The 25,583-nt window shown below is 37.9% G+C and overlaps 2 protein-coding genes across 42 annotated transcripts in view; one reads left to right on the top strand and one right to left on the bottom strand.

Moving 5' to 3' along the window:
* The window catches only part of LOC112674662 (sterile alpha motif domain-containing protein 1-like), a 97,217-nt gene that overhangs the window by 37,554 nt on the left and 34,080 nt on the right, over positions 1-25,583 (bottom strand). For 14 of the 41 annotated variants that reach the window (XR_007408732.1, XR_007408741.1, XR_007408745.1 and 11 more), the window contains 4 exons: positions 19,389-19,413; positions 17,762-17,810; positions 8,911-8,988; positions 3,588-3,716 (listed from right to left, as the gene is read on the bottom strand). The exons of 3 other annotated variants lie outside the window; for them this stretch is intronic. The gene's annotated coding sequence lies outside the window, so the exon portion shown is untranslated. Of the gene's footprint in view, positions 1-3,587; positions 3,717-6,590; positions 7,422-7,517; positions 7,589-8,853; positions 8,989-15,237; positions 17,284-17,761; positions 17,811-19,388; positions 19,414-23,641; positions 23,702-25,583 lie in introns of those variants that run through there. 24 more of the 41 variants (XR_004803079.2, XR_004803078.2, XR_004803060.2 and 21 more) reach the window with 15 other exon arrangements.
* The window catches only part of GRB14 (growth factor receptor bound protein 14), a 163,440-nt gene continuing 148,863 nt past the window's right edge, over positions 11,007-25,583 (top strand). The window contains exon 1 of the mRNA XM_025471032.3: positions 11,007-11,101. The gene's annotated coding sequence lies outside the window, so the exon portion shown is untranslated. The remainder of the gene's footprint in view (positions 11,102-25,583) is intronic.

The following is a 25,583-nucleotide window of genomic DNA, read 5'->3' as shown; positions in this document are numbered from 1 at the left end:
AGACCCTCATATATGGAAACTTAAGTTCTGTTATCGTAAACCAATAGCGAAAAGAGTGACTTTTGTAAAATTATGATTGATTATCCACATGGAAAAAAGTAAATTTCGATCCCTACTTCAAACCATAAATACCTCTGAGTTGGATTAAAGACAACTTTTATTTAAAGATTTATTTGAGAAAGTGGCAGAGGACGGGGGCGGTAGGGGCAGAGAGAAACTCAAGCAGACTTTGCACTCAGCACGGAGCCTAATGTGAGGCTTGATCTGATGACCCTGAGATCACGATCTGAGCCAAAATCAAGAGTTGCATGCTTAACCAACTATGCCCCCCGGGGCCCCTAAATACAACTTTTTAAAGTAATATTTTAAAACTTACCTGAAAATTGTTGAATATATTCATGTATCAGCATGGGAAAAATTAAGACACAAAGGGACATTCATAAAAGGTATAATTTAAATATACTAAAATTTAAGGCATGTACATTAAATACTATAGAAGTGAAAAAGTAAGCCACAAGAATGTTTTCAATATATATGTGTAAAAATAGAAAATTCCTGAAACTCATGAAAGACTACCCAATAGAAATCTGCACACTGAAAAAAAAAAAATCTGAAAAGTTAGCAGACATGGGAAGAATTCTGTTCACTAATAAGGAAATGCTGGTTAAAACAAGAAAAAAATACATCATACCCATCAAATTCGCAACAATGTAAGTTTCAAAATAGCAAGTGTTGTCAAGGAAAACAAAGCAATGGAACTCTTTCACTATTGGTGGGAAAATATAGGGCACAACTATCAAATTTGCTAGTAACATGCTAATAAAGGTTTATTAGCATGTTACCTTAGAAAAGTATTTATGCCTGTGCATATGGAGACATTAACAGTGGGGCCCCGGGGTGGCTCAATGGGTCGTACATGCGACCCATGATCTGGTTGTGAGTGTAGGCCCCATGCTGGGTGTAGAGATGACTTTAAAAAAAAAAGTCATGGCAGCATTGTGTATAACAGTAGAAAAGAGTCCTATCCAGCACTCAACATTAGCAGTACATTCATATGACAGACTTCTATACGACAGTCAAAATGAACAACCAGGGTTATGAGTGTCAACATGGATATAGCTCAAAAATGAGCAAGAAAAGCAAGTTGTGGAACACTGCATGTTTTATGACATGTGATATAAGATATGCAAAACAATACCAAATATTATGGCTGTATCCATAGAAAAAATACAAAGGTTTGCTAGTGGGTACCAAGACATGAAGACTGGACTGGGGAAATTTACTGGTGTCATCAATTTTGTTTGTAGTATTTTATTTTATAAACTGCAGTTGGAAAACAAGTACTTCAGACCCTGCAATAATGTGGAGATTCAGCGTGCCAATGCTCTGCACAACCGAAAATCCATATATAACTTTTGACTCCCTCAAATCATAATAGCCTTCTGTTGACTGGAAGCCTTATTGATAACATGACTAGCTGATGAACACATGTTGTATGTTACATGTATTATATACTGCAATTTTACAATAAAGCCAAAGAAAAAATGTTAGGAAAATCATAAGGAAGAGAATACATTTAACACTCTCATACCAATGGAAATCCACATATAGGTGGACCCAAATGGTTCAAACCCATTTGTTCAAGGATCAAGTGTACTCGTATTACTCCAGATTTTAGCATCCTTGAAGTAGTTTATAATTAAAATACATTTTCTTAGGATTTTATTTATTCTTGAGAGACACAGGCAGAGGGAGAAGCAGGCTTCACGCAGGGAGCCCGACGTGGGACTCGATCCCAGGTCTCCAGGATCAGGCCCTGGGCCAAAGGCGGTGCTAAACCGCTGAGCCACCCGGGCTGCCCTAATTAAAATATTTTTTAAAGAGCACATACACATACATTCTGAAATGATTACCTTATCCACACTGCTTTAGGAGGAGAACATGTGTTAACCTTCCTACTCAATTGGGAAAGAAATTTGAGACAAGTGGTTTTCACCAGCCATATTCTCAAATAATAGCAGAATTAAGATAGAGAGGGGCCCTTGGATGGCTCAATCGGTTAATCATCTGACTTGATTCCGGCTCAGGTTGCCATCTCAGTGGTGAGATTGAGCCCCACATCAGACTCAGCTCAGGGTGGAGTCTGCTTGTCCCTCTACCTCTGCTCCTCACCCCCCACTCACTCGTGCTCTCTCTCAAGTAAATAAAAATCTTTTTTTTTTTAAAGAAGATACAGAAATTATTTAAAACCAATTTTCCTATTTAATTTTTTGCGTATAGGCCTTTTTCTTTTCCTCTCCCCCCAATCAGGTTATTTCTTTATAAGACATATTTTTAAGTGATCCAGATTCTATATAAATTATAGGGAATGAGAAATGAAGTGAAATACTCTTCTCTGTCTCCAGCATCCCACTCCCCTCTCCAGAGACAACCACTGTTATTGTTTTTGTTTTTAAAGATTTTATTTATTTCAGAGCAAGAGAGAGTGCATGAGAGCACGAAGGCGGGGTGTGGGGGTGGGAGGAGCTGAGGACCAGAGGGAGACGGAGAGAGACTCTCCAGCAGACTCCATGCTGAAAGCAGAGCCCAACTCCAAGCTCAATCCACAACCCTGAGATCATGACCTGAGCCAAACCAAGAGTCAGATGCTTAACCAACTGAGCCACCCAGGGGCCCCAAGCACTGTTAATGTTTTGAAATAAATCCCTATGTAGATATATTTATATCCAAAACAATATATTTATACCCAATACATATATTGTGTTTTTGTATTTTGTTTTTTCTTATAGTTGTTACTGTTTTTAACATTAAAAATGTTAACAACTCTAATATCATTTAGGAAGTTGCCTTTTACACCAGCAATGTTCTGGAAAAACTTTTTGCATATAGAGACTTACTCTATCATATTTCCATTCATAGTTCTATTTGTTTCTTGCCGTGGTAAATACCTAAAGTCAAAATACCTGGGCTTGAGTCCTAGATAAGCCTCTCACAAGACATGGGATCCTGGGCAAATGACTTATTTTCTCTGGGCCTCATTTTAACCTCTGAAAAACTGCCTTAAGAATACCACCTTCCTGGGATCCCTGGGTGGCGCAGTGGTTTAGCGCCTGCCTTTTGCCCAGGGCACGATCCTGGAGACCCGGGATCGAATCCCACGTCGGGCTCCTGGTGCATGGAGTCTGCTTCTCCCTCTGCCTGTGTCTCTGCCTCTCTCTCTCTCTCTCTCTCTGTGTGACTATCATAAAAAAAAAAAAAAAAGAATGCCACCTTCCTGGAGCTCCTGGGTGGCTCAGTGGGTGAAAGCAGCCAGCTCTTGATCTCAGCTCAGGTCATGATCTCAGGGTCCTGTGATCAAGCCCTGCATCCGGCTCCACAACCAGCCAGGAGTCTGCTTGAGAGTCTCTCTCTCTCTCCCTGTCCCCCTGCCCCTCTCCATGCTTGCACAAATGTGCTCACTCTCTAAAATAAATCTTTAAAAAATAAAATAATACATCTTCCTCATGAGGTCGGTTGTAAGGATTAAATGAATTTTAAGAGAGTCTGACACACAATTCATTTTAAAAAACTATTTTTTAAAGACTTACTTTAGAGAGACAGCATATGAGTGGAGAGAGGAGCAGAGGGAGAGAATCTTCAGGCAGAGTCCCCACTGAGCACAGACCTGACGTGGGGCTCCAGCTGGGACTTGATCTCATGACCCATGAGATCGTGACCTGAACAGAAACCAAGAATCAGACACTCAGCCGACTGAGCCACCCAGGCACCCCTAAAGCTATTTCTAACACTGCTATTAGTGAACAGGTATTATTTACCTAACATGTTCCCCGTCCCTCTGAAGAAGGATGCTCCCTCCCACTCTACGGCCTGGTCTGGCCTTGACCACCAGCACTGGCAACAGGATCCCTACTGCCACCTGATCCAACTCCTCAAGTGAGACCAATCTTTTTCCTGAGACAGGAAGTTGCTTGTATTTGAAACCAAGAGTCCCAACTGATACAATTATTTGTCTAGTGCCGTTCATTTTCTACCTACCACCAGGAGAAACAGTAAATATAAAAAAAGCCAAGACTCAAACTCATCATTTTTACCATCTATTGATTCTGATAAATGATTTGAAAAAAAAGAAAACTTGCAGTTAGGGATCACAATGAAGATTTCCATGGGCAGAATGCTTTTGTCTTAGATTATTTTTGATGTAAAAATAGCTCATTTATTTGGTGCTTTAGAGTTTACACATGATTTTCATATTATTTGACCTACATGTGGAGCAAAAAAGTACACAGAGATTGCTGCTTTACAAAGGTCACATAAGCAGACAAATGATAGATTCTCACAACTCCTTTTCAATGTGCTCTCTCCAATTGCTGACCTTTGCAAATGAACTAAAGCGTGTTATATCTCAAGGGACACCAACACAGTAATCTACTTATTCTGGATCTTTAGTTGGTCTTCCTTTTCTCTTCAGTGTTACCACTTTCTTGTAAGTTTTCATTTTTAACACCTCAGACTCTTCATATGGATGGATATATTTTGTTTATGGCAAGAAAAATGCCACCATGTGCTCCCTCAGAAGAACTTTCCTGACAGGTATTTCGAGAGGAATTGTGAAACATTCTGGTAATTTGTGTAGAGCTGTTGGCATTTCTGCTTCACAAACTGGAGAAATTCATTTGGAAGTCTTGCAAATTACTCATCTTGGAGAAAGAAAAGTGCTACATTCCAAACTTATAGTTTTCAAAACAAGCAACTTCTTTACTTTCCAATTTATTCTTATGTTCCTAGCCATCCTCGTTCCTTGGGGTAGATCATCGTGGTGGCCCCTATTCTCTACCTCACTTGTATCCACACCTCTTGCCATTTGCTTTTTCTCTCACTAAAGACACAAAGCCCTTTCCCCACCCCTAGATGTAGGTTTTATGACTAATAGAATGAGGTGGAAATGACTGCACCAGTTGGGAGACTAGGCCTCAAAATTTTTCATGCATTTGCATGCTGTCCCTGCCCAGAATGTTGCTGTGCAAAAGACATCTCTGAGCTAGCTAGATGGTCCTCAGAAGAGAATGAGAGATACATGGAGAGAGTCCCAACTAAGGCCACCCTAGAGCTTTCAATAGTTAGATCCCCTGACCTGAGCAACTTCAGCCAAGACCAGCAGGGTCACATGGCCACCCCCTCACTGACGCCGATGTGGGAGCCATAAATGCAACCCTCTAGCTATGCCTCTGAAGTTTCATGATTGGTGAGTATACAGAATTGATGTGGCAGTAGATGCAATACATGCTCTTAAACTCATACACATATGGCTTTAACCCTAATCATAAATTCATTCAGTCTGTTCAGGTCCACATACCCTATTTTCCCCAGAATCCCACAGACTATTTTATTTACTAAGTCCAACACAACTATACCTCAGACACTCTAACTCCCAATTAGATCAAAACAATTCCAGCTTAATCATTCCCTTATTATTGTGGTACAGAAATTTTTCTCCCTTTATCTTTCTGTCTCATTTTATCTTCAGACTTGTGAGCATGAGAACCCAAATATCGAAGAGATTTACAGCCCCATCAAACCTCCTTGGACTCATTTATTTCGTGAGGTTGCCAGATAAGATACAGATTTCCCAGTGAAATTTGAATTTCAGATAACAGCTAATTACTTTTCAGTATAAGTATGTCCCATGCAATATTTGGATTATATGTATGCTAAAAAAATTAAACATATATCTGAAATTCAAAAATTTTTAAAGATTTATTTATCTATTTTAAAGAAGGGGGAAGGCCAGAGAGAGAGAAAGAGACAGAGAGGGAAAATCCCAAACAGGCTCCCTGATGAGCACAGAGCCTGATGTGGGGCTTCATCCCAGGATCCTAAGATCATGACCTGAGCTGAAATCAAGAGTTGGATGCTTTAACCAACTGGACCACCCAAGCATCCCATTTAACTGGGTGTCTTATATGTTTTTTTGCTAAATCTGGCAAGCCTACTATTTCATGAAAATTTGGGGGGAGTAAATGGAAGCTCTTTCTCTTTTCCCCACATAGGAAAAGAGAAAGAGCAGGCCCAGGTGCAGCTAAGTCAAGAAACCAGGAAGTGGAATTTTGGAAAAGAGTAGCCCAAACTTTGTTCTTTTTGGTAGTTCACAGTCTGGAAATTGATCCTGTAATGAATAGGGAAAGGTTCATTGAAGAGTTCACAGTGAAGAAACACATTAGGTGACATCTCTTGGTGGGAGTTAGATACCTTCAAATCACCAAGAAATAATATATATAAGAAATTCTTCTAATGTCCTCATTAACCGCAGCATTATTATTATGATAATTATTAGAACAACTGTTAAATATAGGTGGGAGGTATATGGATTATAATTATACATGATTTTCACTTTTCCTGAAGGTATGAAATTATTAATAGTAAAGTTGGGAAGTCAATTACTGAGGTACCTACCTATTATAGCAACCAGGTGTACTATACACATGTGGGGAGGGGGAGATTTATTTTTTGGTCAGTTTCCCTTTCACCAATTAAGAATTTTAGGCAAGTCAGGGGATATGATATAATGCAAGTGTTCATTTGACAAGAGCAACTTGCTGGTAGCAAAGTTTATTGAAGGATTTGATGGTTAAGTGTTAACTAAAAAACATAACGCTACAAGATCTGATTGAACATAGTATCATTTGTAAGAGGGAGGAGAGAACTAAGGATAATGAAATGTGTTAAGTACCATCTACGTACCACCAATATGCTAGGTGATCTTTGAGGTGAGTTTTATCATCCCATTTTACACATGAGCTTAGAGCAGCTATGAATGCCCTCACTTAGGGTACAGCTGAGGTTAAAGACAGATTTCTGATTCCATGGCCCTCGTTTTTTGTACTATGCCCTGCTGCTGCCTTTTTTCCAGTCACATATTTGCACTGGAATGATTAATCACTGCCAAGTTTTGGGTTTTGTTTGTTTGTTTTTTGCAATAAGCTATCACTGGTAGAGTATATCCCTAGCCTTTGTAAACTGATCGCTAGTACGTGAAACTGGGAAAAATCAAAATGGAGTGACCAATATTTCTCTGAGAACAGTTAGTCTGCAATTTTGAAACATGACAGATGGCTATTAATTTGTACTAGATGTTGTGACACATCCTCACTAAATATTAATTGAGTACCTATAGAACGGTGAGAGGTACCTTAGAAGAGAATGGCCCTTGCCCTCACCGAGTTTCGAATCTAAGAGGGAGAAGTGGCACAGAGGTAGGAATCTGGAGTAATGCAATTCAACAGTGCAGGAGATGTCCCAAAAGGACATCTGGTAGATGGAAGAGGCAGTGAAGGCTTTATGATGCAAAGAGGACTCATGATCTGGACTCCAAAGACGTACAGGAGTTGGTAATGTTCCTTTGGTAAACAATGCTCCTTTGGTTCCTGTTGGTAAACACAGGAACAAAGGTATCCAAACTGCAAATGAGAGCACAGGCTCTGAAAGCAGTGTGCATATGCTATCTTGTTAGTAGAGCTTACATCATTCTAGAGTGGCAAGTCTGTTCATTGATTCGATGAGCATTTGTTGACCATTTTCTTTCTACCAGGCACTGAGCAGAGTGATAATGAAACAAAGATAACAAGACACAATTACAGTCCTCTAAGAATTATAAACTAGAAGAGTTCATGAAACATAGTCATAAAAAAAGGGTGCTAGAAAATTATGTTGCCTCTTTTTCCACTAGGTCGTTTGTCCTTTTCTTTTTGATTTTTGAGAAATTTTTATATATTTTTGAGACTAGTCATTGTTCCTTAAATGCACTACAAACGTCTTTTTTCATGTTTGTAGCTTATTGTTTCCTTTTTTTTTTTTTTTTTTTTTTTTTAAGAGGGAGAGAGAGGGGTGTGGAGGGACAAGTAGAAAGAGAGAATCTTCATTAGGCTCCAAACCCAGAATGGAGCCAGACTTGAGGCTCAATCTCATGATCCTGAGATCATGACCTGAGCTGAAATCAAGTGTTGGCCACTTAACTGGCTGAGCCACGGGGCACCCCTGTTTCCTATTCTTTGCATTTTTAATGAAAAAAAATCCTTTAAAGTTAATTGAGTATATTAGTATTTTATTTTATGGTTAGGATTTTTTTTGTATCATAGTTAAGAAATCCTTCCCTACCTTAAGGAAGTTCAGAAAAGAGTATTCATTGGAATTTTTTCTGAAAACACTGAAGTTATTAAAGTCTGCATGCATTTGAAGTTCATTTTTTGTATGGTGTGAGAAAGTAAACTCTTTTATCTTTTGCCTTCTATATGAAGAGTTCATATTTTCAACTCTATTTGTTAAATAAGCATGCCTTCCTCCAGAAACCTGACATACCATCTTTACCATTTCTGAAGTTCTCTTAATTAATGAGTTGCTTTAGGATGTGTACTCCTGCACCTCTCTTCATTACTATAGCTTTATAACAAGCCTTCATATATTGAGAAGAAGTCACTCCCTTTTCTTCTCCTTCAAAAACACCCTGGCCATTTTTGAGTCTTTGCTTTTCTATTTAAATTTTAGAATGAACTTGTTAAATTCCACAATACATGCATGGGAGTTTTATAGAAGAGTTGATGTGTCTAGCTAATATTTATTATTAATAAATAAAAGAATAGGTCAGCTTCATAAATAATTGAGGGAATACACCTCAGAACCATAAGGAGATACCATGTGTACCTATTGACAAAAATTCAGAAGTTTAAGAATACTAAGTTTTGGAAAGGATAGATCAACAGAATCGCTTCTACACTGCCGTTGAGAGTGTAAATTGGTATAAACACTTTGGAAAATAGGATGGAATTCTGTAATATTTAACATTTGCATATATTCTTTTACTTCTCTAGATCCAGTGTCCAGCTATCTCCACCCTGCTCTGTATTCTTAGAAGCTGACCTCTGTAGACTTCATCAGTGGGTTCTCTTGCATTCCGGCTTCTCGTTGGGTTCAGCCAATGAGAGATCCTGGCAAAACCTTGGAGAGAATGGTAGAGAGTGAGGTCAGGGTTTTCAGTGAGATCAGCTCCCTTTCTGCCAAGCTGTTGTTTGGCTGAAAAAAACCAGAGACCTCTGTTGGGTAATCCTCTGCTACAGCTGCAGCTACCCCCTTTAGGCTTGAATAATCACTTCCTCCCCTTGCCTCTTCAAGGATAGAGATTGTTATGACTCCTTGCCCTTGCTAGTCCTAGGGTGCTTCATCATCCTGTAATAGCTCCTTTCTTAAACTTTCCTCAATTACACAATTTGATCTTGTTCCTGCCAGGATCTTTACTGGTACAGCCTAAAACTCAACAATTTCACTGTCAGGCATGCACCCAAGAGAAACTGGAGCAGGAATGCTTTCCAGGAGACATGTTCAAGAATGTCTGCAATACACTTTGCACACTTTGGTAATTAAAAAAAAAAAAAAAAAAGGTAACGAGCCCAAAGCCAATTGAGATATATTTGCCCAATAAAGCATCATACAAAAGTGAAAATTAATTAACTATAGCTACATGTAACAACACAAATGAATCCTAATAACAAAATGTTAAGGAAAAAAATTGAAGCAAGCCAAAGAAGGACTTATATAGAATGATAATCTTTTTTTATAAAATTAAAGATTATTTATTTTTATTATTTGTTTTAAAGTCAGCTTCACACCCAGGATGGAGCCCAACATGGGGCTTGAACTCACAACCCTGAGATGAAGACCTGAGCTGAGATCAAAAGTCGGATGCTCAACCAACTGAGCCACCCAGGCACCCCAGAGATCTATAATTTATTTGTACATATATATGCGCTAAAACTTTTGAGAAGTGAGGCATGAAAAATATCAAATTTAGAACATTTGTTATCTCCAAGAGGAAGGTAGAAGGGATTAAGAGTAGCAAGGAGCACAGGGTAAATTACTGGTAACATTTTATTATTCTATGCTATGAACTGGGACAGAGGACTCTGGGGTTAAAATTAATAAAGTGGTAAGTAAAAACAAATGGATACTTAATTACTTTTAAAAATGAGTAGCAGGTTTAGAAAATCTGGAGTTCCAGGCTAAGATTTTAAAGTTCATTCTCTATATAATCTCCTGAAGTTTTTGAGCAGAAAGAGGACATAATTATACATTTAAGTTAACCTGCTAGAAGTGGACAAAAGCAGAAATTCAAAAGCTAAGTATCCTTTGCCAAAATCCAAGTGTGGACTGATAGAGTTCTGGCCCTAGAATCATGGCAGTGGCACTGGAAGAGAACAGGGAGGAAAGAGAGGCGGGGCTAAGAATTGAGAGTATTTTTGGTGGAAACACAGAAGGCAACAACAGGAGAGGGCTGAAACATGGGCCAAGAGTTAATAATCCTGGATAGATTCTTCCAAAACAGAATTTGTGAATTTTAAATATCGTCTTTTAGGCAGATAGGAAGAATCTTAAATCATTTGATATTGTCTCTGTAGTAGCTAAATGAGTACTGAATGCTTCCACGTCTTAGGCTCTTCCCAGTCCTTACTGTTTACTGGGAACTGAATACAAGAGTAAAGCTGTGACGCTCCAAATCGCTGCTGGGTTTTAGCTACGTCTGCAAGATCAGTTTTATCTATCTATCTGATGGACAATATCCAAGCTTCTTTTTTTTTCTATCTGTTTCTATAAAAGCGGGAAGAGTATCACTAAAAGATATAAAGAGACATCCCAGTTAAAAAGGTTAAAGAAACCCTATCCCAAATAATAGTGTAAGTTATCACTGCCTGAATGTCAGTCATTTTAAATTCAGAATATTCTTCTATAAGCAACATTTCTCTTAAATATCTAAATGGCGCTCGATCTTTTGCATTCAATAAAAATAACAAATCTTATTAGTGAATTCGATCCTGTGGGTTGAGTTGTTAATCCCAGTACTCTATTTATATGATTATTTTTCAAGTTTATTTCCTATTTTTATCTTGTCCTTCAACTGCAGGATAGTTCAGGGTTACCTATTTTTAGTGCACTCAAGCACCACACAGCGGAATGGCTTTAACACTTCACTCTCTACCCCAGGGCAGTCCTGGACTGCACCCCCCCACACACTGCAGGCCGCCTGTGCGTTTGTTATCTGTGTCTTCCACTTTAGAGGGTGAGTCCAAAGTTTCCTATTCCCCTCTCGTAAGGAATATCCCTGTTGTTATAAGGGGGGAAAAGGCAATAAAATATTTTGACCGCCCCTGTATCTTAGAAGAGACCTCAAAAACCTTGTCTAAAAAATAAGAGAAGTCATTAATACAAGCATTGAAGGTAACATGAACAATTTTTAGTAATTCTGGGACTTTTGGCTCACTCTTTGTCCAGTCTTGGTTTTGGGAATCCTAAAGTGAGAATTGTGTTGTTTTATTTCTTAAGAAAAGGAAATCAGACAAACAAGCTTGACTTCTTGAAGATGCTTTGACAGCTTTCTTTTCTTTTTAAAATCCTTGTCTAGATGAGCTGTCTCTGGAACAAGCTGACATTCATTTAAATATGAATTTAAAATCTGCCTCAAACATCTTTGATATCTGAGTAGGGGCCAAGATGCCAAGTGCATTTAAGGGATATATGGCTAATAGTCATGCAGGTTATCCGAATGAGCTCACTTCTAGAAGGCTGAACAGTGGGATGAGAAGAAGAAAAGAATGTGTAAGTATGCCACGGTGTCATGGAGCGAGCTAGCGGTGGTTGGGTGAACGGGAATGTATGTTTCCTCCGTCTCAGCCATCAGGCTGTCAATGCCATCTGTTGCATAATGTGAGGAACAACTGAGTTCCCCTTCAACAAACACTGGCAGTTGGTCTTTTCATTTCTTCCCAGAAGTACTTGTCTTTATCAGGACAAAGGTCTCTCTGGAGCATCACAGAGATTTTTGCTTTAAGGAATGTAGCAAAACTGAAATTAGGAGTGCTTTCTTAAAACTTCAAGTGGTGGGATGCCTGGGTGGCTCAGTGGTTGAACATCTGCCTTCAGCTCAGGGCGTGATCCTGGTTCCGGGGATCGGGTCCCACATCAGGCTCTCTGCGAGGAGCCTGCTTCTCCCTCTATCTATGTCTCTGCCTCTCTGTGTGTCTCTCATGAATAAATAAACAAAATCTTTAAAAAAAATTCTAAGTGGTCATAAAGAAATGAGAAGAAAAATGGAATACTACTATATTTCAAGGGTATCTGTCCAACACAATGATCCTGATGTGAAATTCTGCTTGCTGCTCACTTGAAAGGGTAAGATTTACCCTAGAAATATCAAAGATGTTGAAACTCAGTCACCAGGGTGTGGAATATCAAAGTGAAGTGTGGTTTCACTTGGTTGCAATAGAAGAAATGACACATGAACATTTATTCAGAGAGATGTTACATCTGTGTTATATTATTCACACTATATTGCCCTTAGCACTTAATGTAAATGTAGTATAAAGTTATGAAGTTGTTCAGTTAGTTCCTTAATGACTATTTCCCCCCTACTAACCTTTATTCTCCATGAGGACAGAACCATATCTATTATGTTTATCCTCTGTCTGTAGTCCATAATGCATAATACTAGCAACAATTTGTTGCTAGAGGCTAGCATCAATTTGTTCTTACCATATGCTCTTCTAAATGCTTTATGGATGTTAAATCACTTAACCTATAACAACAATAGGTATTATTACCTCCACCTTATAAATGAGGAAACTGAGGAACAAACTCTCCAAGATCACATATCTAACAAACAGAAAACCAGAACACAGCCTAGGTACGCTGAGTCCAGAGTCTTCATTCTTCCAGATTGTCTGTCACATTAGGCACGAGATATAAATGTTTGTTGAAAGAATGAATGAGTAATTCAGTAAATTACTTTTTTTAGATTGCCTGAGAAATAGATCATTTATTTTTTTCTTCTTCTACTCTCTCATTGGAAATATTGATCCACCTCCCTACAAATGTTGTTAGGAAATAGTGGGAGGCAATAGTAATGTCGGTACAATACTATGACAATGGCCAAGCTTCGATCTCAATTCAGCTATTGCAGGATTTCCTCCAATTCAAAAGAGACACCAAGGAAATTTTGGTAATTTAGATTAAATTTGCTCAAAGTTGACATGATTTCCACTTTTAAACATATTTTGCCATAAATGCACATAAGCAGATTAGAAGGCACAGAATCTTTCAAAGCACTTGTAATAATGGCTTACAAACTCAGAAATTCCTGTAAGTGAATTCATTTATCGAATTTAAAAACATTCATTAAGTGCCCACTCTGTAAAGTGCTATGGCATCTAATCATTTCCCCACTTTTCCCCAAGGCCTTTATTATTCCTTCTGCAGAGTAGAATAACTGAATGCTCACCGTCTCTAAATTTGTGTTCACTGTGTATTTTAAGTTTGACTTGACTATTGCTTGTCTCCATCTTAACAGGTTTCCACAAAGGAACAAATTTCGCTGCTTTGCAAATAATAGAATTCTTTAAGAATTACAAGGAATAACAGGTGTGTTAATAAATGTATTTGTTTCAAAATTCTACTTCATGATAAAATTGAAGTAACATTTCAGGAGAGATTTTACTGCTTTTGCTAAAGTCCGTTTTGTTCGGGAGTGCAAAGGGTCTTGAGTAAGGCAGTGAGGTCTGTGTGCTGGGCCAGAACAGCAGAGAGCTGGGTCCCAATCTCCGTAATGCCACTAATTCACTGGGAGAGCCTATCCAAGCCACTTAACTTCTCAGAGTCCCAGTTTCTCCATTAGAAATACTAAGGTTCTATGGAATGACCCTTTGTCTCTTCTAGAAAACATATATTTTAATGAATTTTCAACCAGTGCTGTGAATTTAATAGTAACATGATTTAAAGTAGCCATTTGGGCAGTGGCGTTGCGGGGGTGGGGTGGGGGGTGCAGACAGGAGAAGAACCTGTCCTTTGTTGAAATCTAGATTCTATCTATTGTTTCTGTATGAAAAACAGAATGGGATATGGTGAAGTGACTTGTGTAAATGATCTCATTCGGGAGGCACCGAGGGGGCAGAGACTTGTCATTGCCAAGTAAGTCACATTTAAATTCCCTTAAGCCTTGAGAAATAATGTGAGGGAAAGAGCAAAAATAGCACAGTCATTCCTTTGGACCAAGTCGACTCCTAGGCCTCCTGAGAGCACCACAGCTGTGTATTCATCTATATGCAAAGAGAAATAATAAGAATCGTCTATATTTGGCACATAGAGCTTTTCTATATACCAGTGCACTCATCTATTAATACATTTTATGCTGAGCCTTTCGGTGAGGAAAGATACACCATACACACCGCCTCTTGCACAGCTACAGACACATATTGAAGATGCTTTTTTTCCCCTGAAATACAGAAAATTGCAAGAGCTCACAGTCACACGAAACCAACCAGAATGAAACTGGAGGCAGCTGTATCTGATTGAAACCGTGGAGAGAATTGAGATTGACAGAGTTGCAGGGCTAGGAGGTTAATGAGTCCATAGTCCTGCCTCCAGGCAGAACTGTCCTGAACCATTCCAGGCAAATGACAGCTGACTCTTGGAAAAAAAAAAAAAAGAAAGAAAGAAAGAAAGAAAGAAAAGAAAAGAAAAGAAAAAGAAATCTTCCTAACGTGCTTCAGTAACATATTCCATTGTCTAAATGTCCTTATCCTCATAAAGTTCTGAAAACAATCTAAGCCCACACTCTTCTCTGTTTAATCTCCATGTTGACAGATGTATAGAATAATAAATTGACAGAAACGTCAAAAATGATGAAAGCCTTAGAGATGGGTCACAGGATTCGTTATCATCACCTTTCCAGAGACCTCAGAGGAGAAAATAATTAGCAGGTCTGTGGATTGTGGTTCTAGTTACAGTAGCATTATGGGTCCAACTCTTTGTTTTTATAAGTAGGATCTATTTACTACAAATCAATAAGTGAAAATTTGCCTTGTACTTTATAGCGAGGACTATAGATCTACTAAACACTATCCTGAACTGAAGCATGTAATCAAAGAATAGGTTCTTCTGTAAAAAAGCAATGGAAGTCCAGAGCTACAGAGCTGATGTGCACACATACCCATACTTCTTTTTCTAATTCCATTTTTTTTAAATTTTTATTTATTTATGATAGTCTCACAGAGAGAGAGAGAGAGAAGCAGAGACACAGGCCGAGGGAGAAGCAGGCTCCATGCACCGGGAGCCTGACCTGGGATTCGATCCCGGGTCTCCAGGATCGCGCCCTGGGCCAAAGGCAGGCGCCAAACCGCTGCGCCACCCAGGGATCCCTCTAATTCCATTTTGTTACAGTATTCCAATTTATGGATACTTTTTTACATATAATGCTAAATAACAAATTACTGCCTTTTTTTTAACTTCTGGGCATTATGAATGATGAATGTTTTGGCAGCATTATATAGAGGAAAAGAGTAGGGTTAAGACCAGGTTTCAAATCCCTTTTCTACTACTTATCAACTGCATGGTATTTATCCTGACGTGTAAGGTCGGACTAGAAGACTTACTTCACACTGGTCTTGGAAAACAGAATGGGATAAAAGCATCTCGGATCTAGTAGGCACCAGAATAGATGTTAGTTGGCCATGGATCTGATCTGTCACACACTACCTACTTTCCTCTTCTCCATTCCTTATAAGTTCTGAGAAGTGACAGAGGGACAAACCAGCCTCCTCTGAGTGTCACTAGACTGTTTCTGCTTCCATTCGGCCTTCTTCTCAGTTGCTGATCCCCAGGTGAACTCATGAGGGCATTTCCCTCAGAGACATAAAGGGTAAGAGCAAGGAAACTTTATGATGCCAAGTTAAGACTAATGCTGGATTTTAACTTGAATTTTTAAAGGATCTGTGTGTGTTACATTTGTGCTAAGAACAAGCAGATGAAATTCAAATTCTAAAACACTATATTCATTTTTAGAAAGCTGTAATAGAACTGCTTTGTCCAAAGGATAAAAAGACTGATTCAAAGATAGACTACTTTTTAGTTCACAGGAGTGAGCAATAAAGCAACTATTATTCATTTTGAAGTAGAAATGCTAATATCTACACAGTTTGAAAGAGATTTAAATAACATTATCAAAGTAATATGTTCTTATTACATAAAACAGAGATAAATATAGAGACATTTTATAACATCACTTCTAATTTTATGATCCAGAGAAAACCATTAGCAATATTTGGATACATTTTCTCTCGTTTTCTGCACATATTCTGATGAGCAGGAGTGTTTTCAAGTTCAAGTTCTGCCACTTACTAGTCGGACTTAGTGAAGTTTTTTAGTTTCTCTAAGCATTTGTCACTGCGTCTGAAAACCAACATCAGTTTCAAAGAACAATTGATGATAGTGAGATAATAATATGTATGAAACATGTATGGTACATAGTAAGCATTCAGTTATGTTAGCTAGTGTTATTAGGATTTTTGTTATGTATTATATATTAAATGGAAAAATGACAATTCAAGGAGAGGAGAAATGAAGGTCACTAATAAGCTACTGCAATGTGGATTTTTGGAGTCTGTGCAGTGCATAAAATCAGATTTTTCACATATCAACATAGCAGATAATTCATTGAATGTTTTACTGATTCCAGACATGATGATAATCACAGTTCATTTAATCCTCACAACAGTCCTATGAGACAGGTGGTATTATCATTATTATTATTACTACTTCCATTTTACAGGTGGGCAAAATGAATCAGACAGGTTAAGTAACATGCAAAGTCTCACAGCTGAGTGGCAAAGCTGGCATTTGAATGCAATCAATCTAGTTCCAGAGTCCATTCTTGTAAACAAATATAGAGGAGTTTAATATCGAGCAGGTATTTTTGTAAATATTACAGTTTAAGTCAAACATTCTAAAAAGCACATGATTTTCAATTAATTAGAAAAGGACGAGAGAGATAAATACCAAGAAAAGAAATTAGATGCCCTATTCTTTTAGATAGCATATTTTGCAACGTTCCCAATTGGCCCTTTATGCCTGTCCAACAAAATTACAGGACCTCACATTCGATCCATTTCTTCTGAACTTTGTAGGTAGCTAGAAATGGTTAGGCAGCAAGCAATGTTCTTGGAAAAATAGATTTGTATTACCCTTGGAAACAGACTGTGTTGCAAGAAAGTCTTTGGCATAAAACAAGGGTATACACAGTTGTCTCTCAGATGGTGTGGATTTGGAAACATAAGTGGACAAGCCAAACCTTTTAAGTCTTCCTTATCCTCTGAATTGAATTCCAGAATGTGTTTTTTATGCCACTATTAGCATTTCTGTTTATCCTTATTTATTCCTGAATAGTATTCTATTGAGTAGATGTAACAATGGCTGCTGAATAAAAACAAGGTTCCTTGGTTATCCAACCTGAGTAAAAATTCCGTGCTCTCCAAGCTCATCTACTCATCCCTTTGGGATAGTGGGGTAAGAAAGAAAAGAAAAAGCATCCCAAAGCACATGTATGGTCAAATGATAAAGCAAAACTGCTGTCAACTTTTGGGTAAAATTGATACATTCAGATACTGCTGATGAAAGTGTAAACTAGAATATTTCTTTTTTTGGGATCCCTGGGTGGCGCAGCGGTTTGGCGCCTGCCTTTGGCCCAGGGCGTGATCCTGGAGACCCGGGATCGAATCCCACATCAGGCTCCCAGTGCATGGAGCCTGCTTCTCCCTCTGCCTGTGTCTCTGCCTCTCTCTCTCTCTCTCTGTGACTATCATAAATAAATTAAAAAAAGTTAAAAAAAAATTTAGAATATTTCTTTTTTTTTTTTTAGAATATTTCTTTTAAAAAACAATTTGGCAACACTTACGGAGTGTACGGTAAAATGTTCATCCCATTTGGCGCAGTTCCCCCTATTCCTGGGAATTTATCGTAAGGCAATAATTAAACAAAAAAAAAAAACAAAAGTAGAGAGATTTCAAATGCAGTGTTAATTATAAATAAAACCTAAGGAGCAAACTGATTGTTCAACAATAGACAAACAGATAAGTAAACATCCATGGAATATCTTGTTCCCTCAAATAATTATAAACATGGACTATATAATAACACAGAAAAACAAAAAGTAGAAAAGCAGAGCACTAAGTGATGTGTATAGTTTGATTATATCGTATAATGTAAATAAACAAGAAGGTAGCACTGAATAATGGAGGCAGTGAAAATAGAAATAAGAACTGTGCAAGTTTTTCTTCTTAAATTTCTTTAATGTTGCTTGAGATTTGCAGAATAAAAAATGCTTCTCATAATCATCAATGTGGCTTTAAATCTCCCTTTTTTGTGCCTATTCATTTTCTTTTTTTTACCTTCGATCTTGATACGACTATTTTGCCTTTAATTTCTATTTGGTATGCATAATTGATTCTCCAATATTCTTTTATTCACTCTTCTTTTAAAAAAGATTTTATTTATTTATTCATGAGAGACAGAGAGAGAGGCAGAGACACAGGCAGAGGGAGAAGCAGGCTCCATGCAGGGAGCCTGACGTGGGACTCGATTCCAGGTCCCCAGGATCACGCCCTGGGCTGAAGGCGGTGCTAAACCGCTGGGCCACCCGGGCTGCCCCTTTTATTCACTCTTAACCTGTTTTGTGTCTCTTTTAAAAGACACCCTGGCTGACTAGCTGTTGGTAGTGGACAGCTTTAGGTCTTAAATAGCACTGTATTTAGTTAAATAATTTCTCAGAAGAACTAAATGATAGTGACATTGTGTCACTAAGAATATCCAATTATTCCTGTCTTTTATTTCAATTCTCTGTTGCAAACAGAGGAACTGCTTTCAATTTCTTTACATTTATTCAGTATAAATAGATGCTGTGCAGGGAAATTAACGGCTCTTTTTTATTTTTTACTAATTATTAAAATAGTTTCTGTCACTTAGGTTATATAGTTTGTTGTATAGTTGATTAGTATATCTATTTTTCATTCATGCTGAGGTAAACTAGCTAGACTCTACAGATTTAGTCTGTCTGCAGTGATTATACCCTCATTTTATGTTGCTACGGATTTATTTTCTGAGTCATCCACATTGAAACATTTTTTTCCAAGTGGATCATTGCCCTAAAGCACTTTTCAACTTAATAAATATAAGTATAAATTGGGCTTTTTATTGGTCATGAGTCTTAATGACTTAATTGGGCAAGGACTCTAATTTGACTCTATTTTTTGACTTAGATCTTTTAGCACTTGAAAATGCCAGGTATTAGTACAGAAAGTTATGCTTCTCAAATGGGAATATAACACCATAGTGCGATTTCTCTGCTTTCATAGGTGACATGTCAGTGCACTTCTGAGGCCTAATGAACCATCACAGATGAATGCTGGTGCAGTGCCATCATGGAATAATAAGCACTCAGCCTTCATTTTACAGTACTCACTAAGAACCTACTATGTGTTAGGCTCAGTGCAGGGCCCTGGGTGACAACAGGAAGCAAACCTTACCTTCTCTGCATCCTGTGCTCTTCACCTGCAAAATGGGAAACATAACTCATCTATAAGGTCCCTTTTAAATATAAAGTATCTACTAAATCTAGTTGTTTTTATTTCAAGAATCACAGGAGACACATTTCAGCACAAACAAAACTTTTTTTTAAGATAAATATATTTTAAGTGATGCCTGGTTCAATATTTAGAGTTTGGTAGACAGTAACATGGTACATACTAACTGGGGACTGTTAGGGTATCTCTGAATATAGCTATATATGTGTGTATTTGTATTTTCAAATACTGGTGTATTGCACAAAAAAAAATTTAAATGTGGAGGCTGCTCTATGCCCTCAGAAACTTGAGCAAGGCAATGAAACATGACTAACACAACACAATATAGCAAAGCAGACATTAGAGGTTTTCTCAAGTAGGGTAAAGTCATTGGAAAATTCAGAGCATCTATTGAATATTTCTACTACCATGATACTGAAATAAAAGAATGGTCCCAGAATATTATACATTGATTTCAGAAAATCAATCATGAACATTCCAAGTGCATAAGAGAAGTAGGTGTATTGGTACCATGTTACACAGGGAGTCATTTGTAGATTTTCTTTAAAAGGGACTATTTACAATCCTTTCACTAGTACATTTATAAAATGATCCATGTGCAAAGTTTCCATTTCTGCAGTTTCTCAGTAACAAATATATTGTGTAAAGCACAGTCTACTTGCAATCTTCTTATACCACACTAAGCAAGGCTGAGTAGCCTCAAGGTCATTCAGACTGGTTGTTGGCTTCTTGTAGGAAGACAGCCCCAAGCTATTTAAGGAATATCTGGCTGCTGGAGAGCTTGGAGCCAAATTTGCGGCTCTTTAGTAGCAAGTGTATGTTTTTTAGATATTAACCTCACTCCTGGTACATTTAACTTTTTCCTTCTTAACTTTCTTTACCATGTTTAAAACACTTAATTTTTAAAATTTCAAAATATTTTTTTCAGCCAAGTCTATTTATTTATTTTTAATTTTTCTTTAAATCTTTCTATATGAAAAACAAATCTCAGTAATCTGCCCTAAATTGTTTTTGGTGCATGTGGATGTAAGTAAATAGGGATCAAATCATTTTTGTGATCATTGGGAAATGCAAAAGACCAGAATGACGAAACAGCCTATTGCCTTTATTTTCTTTATGCTAAAACAGAAAATAAACCATAAAAAGTCACTTTTTAATAGACAGTAACTTGTGTTGGTAAACACAAAGAGCTAGTTAAATATATGGTTTTATTTAAAGTAACCCTAACAGTGCTTATTTATAAATTAAGTTCTAAACAACATATGAATCTGCATGAATAGACTATGACATTTTGACAACTCTACCTCAATCTTTACAAATGGTGTATCAGAGTTGATTTACAGCATGATTCTCATGAAAATACCTATGTCATCTCCATTAGTACACACTGAAAGGATAATAATCAGTGAAACTTCTGTGATTTCCACATGAATCAACAGTGGTGTATTGCTTAATGTAACACTCAATTACATCATGTTTAATTTATGTGGAAATGTTTGGATATGCTTAAAATGTCTATGGCAAATCATTTTGGGATCTTAATTGAGTATTTTTCTGTGATAAAATACTCTTAATACTGAAATAATATTCTGACATAACTACCAATTTATTCTGAAAGGTTCTAACACCGTCAAATCATTACATTATTCCCTTTGTATGATGCAAAAACTTGCATCCTTCCGGAATTTATTTTACTATCTGGTAGCAAATAATTCAAACATTTATAAAATGCTTACTTCCATCCCATAGTTGGCAATCACTTTTTAAAACCCCAAATATTTTTGATATTTTAATATATTAAATATCATCATGAACTGTAGTCTTCCAATATGAAAAATGCTTAGAGTTAAAATTTGACATTCTTCTTCCCAATAATAAGCTACTTAATTCAATATACTAAAGCAGTAAGGCTCTGTTTCTAGACTCGATTACTATATTATCAAGAATAGGTTAGGAAAGCAGTTCAATTTCATGGTAGAGACTAGTTGAAATATCACCCTTATGATTAGCACAGGAAAAATTTTATGTGAAGTTGAGAAATAAATATTTTTATGATTAAAAAATCATGTAAAAACCAATAACTTCCTAGGTACCATCTCCACAACTATAAAATCCAGAAATGAGAAACTCTCTGGCCTTAAATAACCACCTGATGAAACATTTAAGTCATAAACTCTATTTTGAAATTTTTATGTCTATTTACTTGAAATATTTCTTCTTACAGCGATAATTCCTTTAAGTAATATAATTTAATTTAAAAAGTTACAAATTTATCTTATTCCAATAGTTATAAACTCATAACCATCCATGGCCCTTTCTATCATTTTCCAGAAAATGAGTTCATGACAAATTAGGAGAGCATGTCCAGAATTCTTGGTAGCAAATTTATTTGCAGGAGCAAAAACAAAGCAACATGATTCAGCAAAAAGGGAGTATGAGGACTAAGTGGGGTTGCTCTGTATTGCAGCTGAGAGATTAACTGAATTTTATGACTCTCCTCCTCCACTACACTTTCCTTTGCCTTCAGCTTGAAATTTAGTGGGTCACGATTCTTGACCCAGTATGGTGAGGATACAAGCCCCTGGTGGCTTTGCTCAAATAAGGCTGTACACTGACATTTCCTTCCTACCCACAAGAGCAGCAGTAGCTCTACTTTCCCTCAAGGGGAACAAACACAGTAATACAGTGACAACACTAACCATCTTTTCTCTTTTGATTTTTGTTTTTGCTTGCTTACATAGGGCATGAAGAACCAAATTAAGTAGGTTCAGACCTAGCTTCCAATTCAGTGGAACTCCTATACTCATGGTGCTATTAGAATCCCAAATCAAAAGGATAGAAAGCAAACAATTGGCAAAAGAATCAGTAAATATAATCCTAAGAGCCTCCATCACAATTTTGAACCCCAGAATCCCAGACTTATATATTCTGGCCAATGGGAAAAAGAACTCCATGTGATGGTCATTTGTGCAGAACATAAACCACACCCTGTAGAACAGCACATCAGACTCGTGAGGTGTTGACTCTTGGATAATGTACATCTGAATCTGCAAGGATTCATTTCTTCTGAGTAATGGAGCATGTAATAATACCAATGAATTCCTTGAACATTAGCCTTTTGCCTTGCATCTTTTAAAAATTAGCTCCTTTATTTTTTTTTTTATTTTTTTAAAGATTTTATTTATTTATTCATGATAGTCACAGAGAGAGAGAGAGGCAGAGACACAGGCAGAGGGAGAAGCAGGCTCCATGCACCAGGAGCCCGACGTGGGATTCGATCCTGGGTCTCCAGGATCGCGCCCTGGGCCAAAGGCAGGCGCCAAACCGCTGCGCCACCCAGGGATCCCAAAATTAGCTCCTTTAAACTGAAGAAATTTTGCTTGGGATATCATGGCCTTGTATAAGGCAACCAATTAATCTATGGATCATGTAATGACAAAGAAAAATGACCAGGGACAGCAAAATGAACCAAACTAAATAATATACTGCAACAAGGAAAAACTGTTCCCCATTCTGCATTGCCTCAAAGATAATAGGATAGTATCCCACACAGACAAACTAACACCAAATAGTCCTTTGGTTCCACTAGGTATCATGCTTTTCAAGAGTTCATGATCAGTTACCAATAACAGAGAACAGAGCAGTCATCAAAGCTGTAGCCAGATGGCCATTGCCATACATAATCTTCATTCCCTCCACAATGGACACCTGGTTTGTAAATCCACTGGCCTTGATGAGAAGGGAGGCTGACCTATATCTACTAAGTGGGTCATCTTACCCATACTAGAGGCCTCGTGGGGGACATCAGCTTCCTGAGAAATACACTCACAGCTCATTCTCAGAGGTCATATCCATTCAACATAACCTTTCTCCAAACTCCCGCACAACCCTCCAGTCCTGCTTTTCCAATCTCCTCACCATCCAACTAGTCCGTTAGTCATTGAATTGGTGTAGGTTCCTGTTCTGGTTATCTTCGCTGCATAAAAAAAAATTAACCCAACTTAGTAGCTTAGGATAATTATTTTATTATGATCATGAATTCTGCAGATAAGGGGCTCAGGAGAGCCAAGGAGATGGCTTTTCCCTACTCGTGATGTCTGCGGCCTTGGAGAGAAGTCTTAAAGCCTGGGGATGACTCAATGGCTATGAGCTAGACTAGGCTAATTCAGGGACCGGGACTGGTGACTGGAGCACTTACATGTGGACTCTCATGGCAAATAAACAGCATGATGCCACAGGGTAGTAGGATTTGTTCCCTGGTGATCACAGAAAATAATTTAATTAGATATTTCACTTTTGCATGTTAGGATCAGACAGATCAAAATTCCATTCCTAAAATGACTAGGATTTTAAATTCCTCAACCAGGCCAGATGAAAGTGCTGGGTTTTGCCAGTTTCACTGAGGTTCTGTGCTGCAATGCCCTACTGGTAACAACTTTTTTAAAATTGGGGTCTTGGTTTCATAATAAAAACTGGCTCTGGTTTTACTAAGCAGAAAAGGGCTCTGGTGGAAGCAGATGGAACAGGTTAGGTAGTCCACAGGAGGGCTGAAGAACCAAGCTCAGAAAGTGGGTCCGAATTAGGCACTAGGAAGTACAGAATGTAGCTAAGCTTATATCTCATGATCAGCCTGGAAGCGACATTGCCTCCAGCAGTGCTGCCATTGGCCTGTGCTGTTGCTGCTGACATGAACAGCCACTACCACTGAGACTTGACTTAACTGCTCTGTTGCCTCCAGAACAAGTCCCAACTACATTGATTCGGTTACTTCCTCCATAGCCAATATTCCTGCACAGACCTTCCTGCTGGCACACCTAAGTGACAAGCTGGTATCTTACTTAGTGGTGGGGATAAGAGGGGATGAAAGCTCTTCCAGTTCCTTTGAGGGAAGTGGGGCTTCGCCTCACCACATTTACACAACAGAGTCCCTGCCCAATAAGAAATGAGCTTGGATTATGGGCAGACAGAAATAAAGCAAATACCCATTGAACATGATCATCTGATTATTTAATAATTAAAATGAATGAGTGCATTAACAGTAAAGTTTAATTAGTTCAAGCAACTACTTTAATAAACAGAGCCGCCAAATTCTAGTTTTGGTAGTGGCGCATAACTGGGTAAATAATTTGACTTCTCTAGGTCTCTCTCTTACATAAAGTGAGGGTTTGACCTATGATCTCCAATTTTCATTATAACTAACTTCTCCTTTTTAAAAATTGTGAGTGTTATTTGCAGAGGCTCATCCACATGGTGGAGCCATATGCCTAGGACTTGGCAGTACCTATTGCCCTAGTTTTATAACATTAAAGAAACTCTTAGTGAACCAAACTAGCTAACTTTTGAAATTACAATGGATTATTTTTATGTTGTGTATGAAAGATTATTGACTGAAGTTGGTTAAATTGAATGATTACCCATCAAATTTTCCATTTTGCATGCAGAAATGTGGGGAGTTTTCATAGTCTCATTTTATTTTCTGAACTCCAACACAGCTTGATTGTCTGGAGATAGCCTATAGCCTGGAGAATGGCAAGCTCAGGAAACACCCTTCCCAAGAGAGTGTGGGTTCTTGGTACAGAAATCTTTTCATGAAAGATTTGGTTCCAAGGTTCTCTATGAGGAAATTTGGGGACTTTCCATTTAATTCACCTCATCTGAGTCATTCCTTCAGTGGCCTCAATGTCACCTCTGAGAATGATCCAACCTTTTTAGGACAATACAGAATCTACTCTCTCCCCTTTGGGAAAGATCCCAAGTATTTTTGGAAGAAAAGATGATGGTGCTCCATAGTTATCTGGCTTCCCCTTTCACAGTGTATTTATTATTAAGGAGTTTCTTAAACCTACAAGGAATCCCCCTAGATGCATCTTTTGTCAGCCCAAATCAAACCAAACCAAGACCAAATCTTCAGGAAAGATTTCACTTGCTCCCCTAGTCCTCCTATTCGTGAATGGCATGACACTTTCCAACTAGACCAATGTCTTATTAATTCAGAGAGACATGTATGCCTTTTGAACAAAAAGATAATTTGCCAAAACTCTGCATGATTTGCCACGCAGTTTACTATAGGATGGATCCAAATTTCCAAGCAGTGGTATAACAGAGAAATCAGACAATTGGAATAGGCATTCAGAAATG

This window comes from Canis lupus, chromosome 36, assembly GCF_003254725.2.
Source record: "Canis lupus dingo isolate Sandy chromosome 36, ASM325472v2, whole genome shotgun sequence".
Taxonomy (NCBI): domain Eukaryota; kingdom Metazoa; phylum Chordata; class Mammalia; order Carnivora; family Canidae; genus Canis; species Canis lupus.
This window is presented reverse-complemented; position numbering and strand designations above follow the sequence as displayed.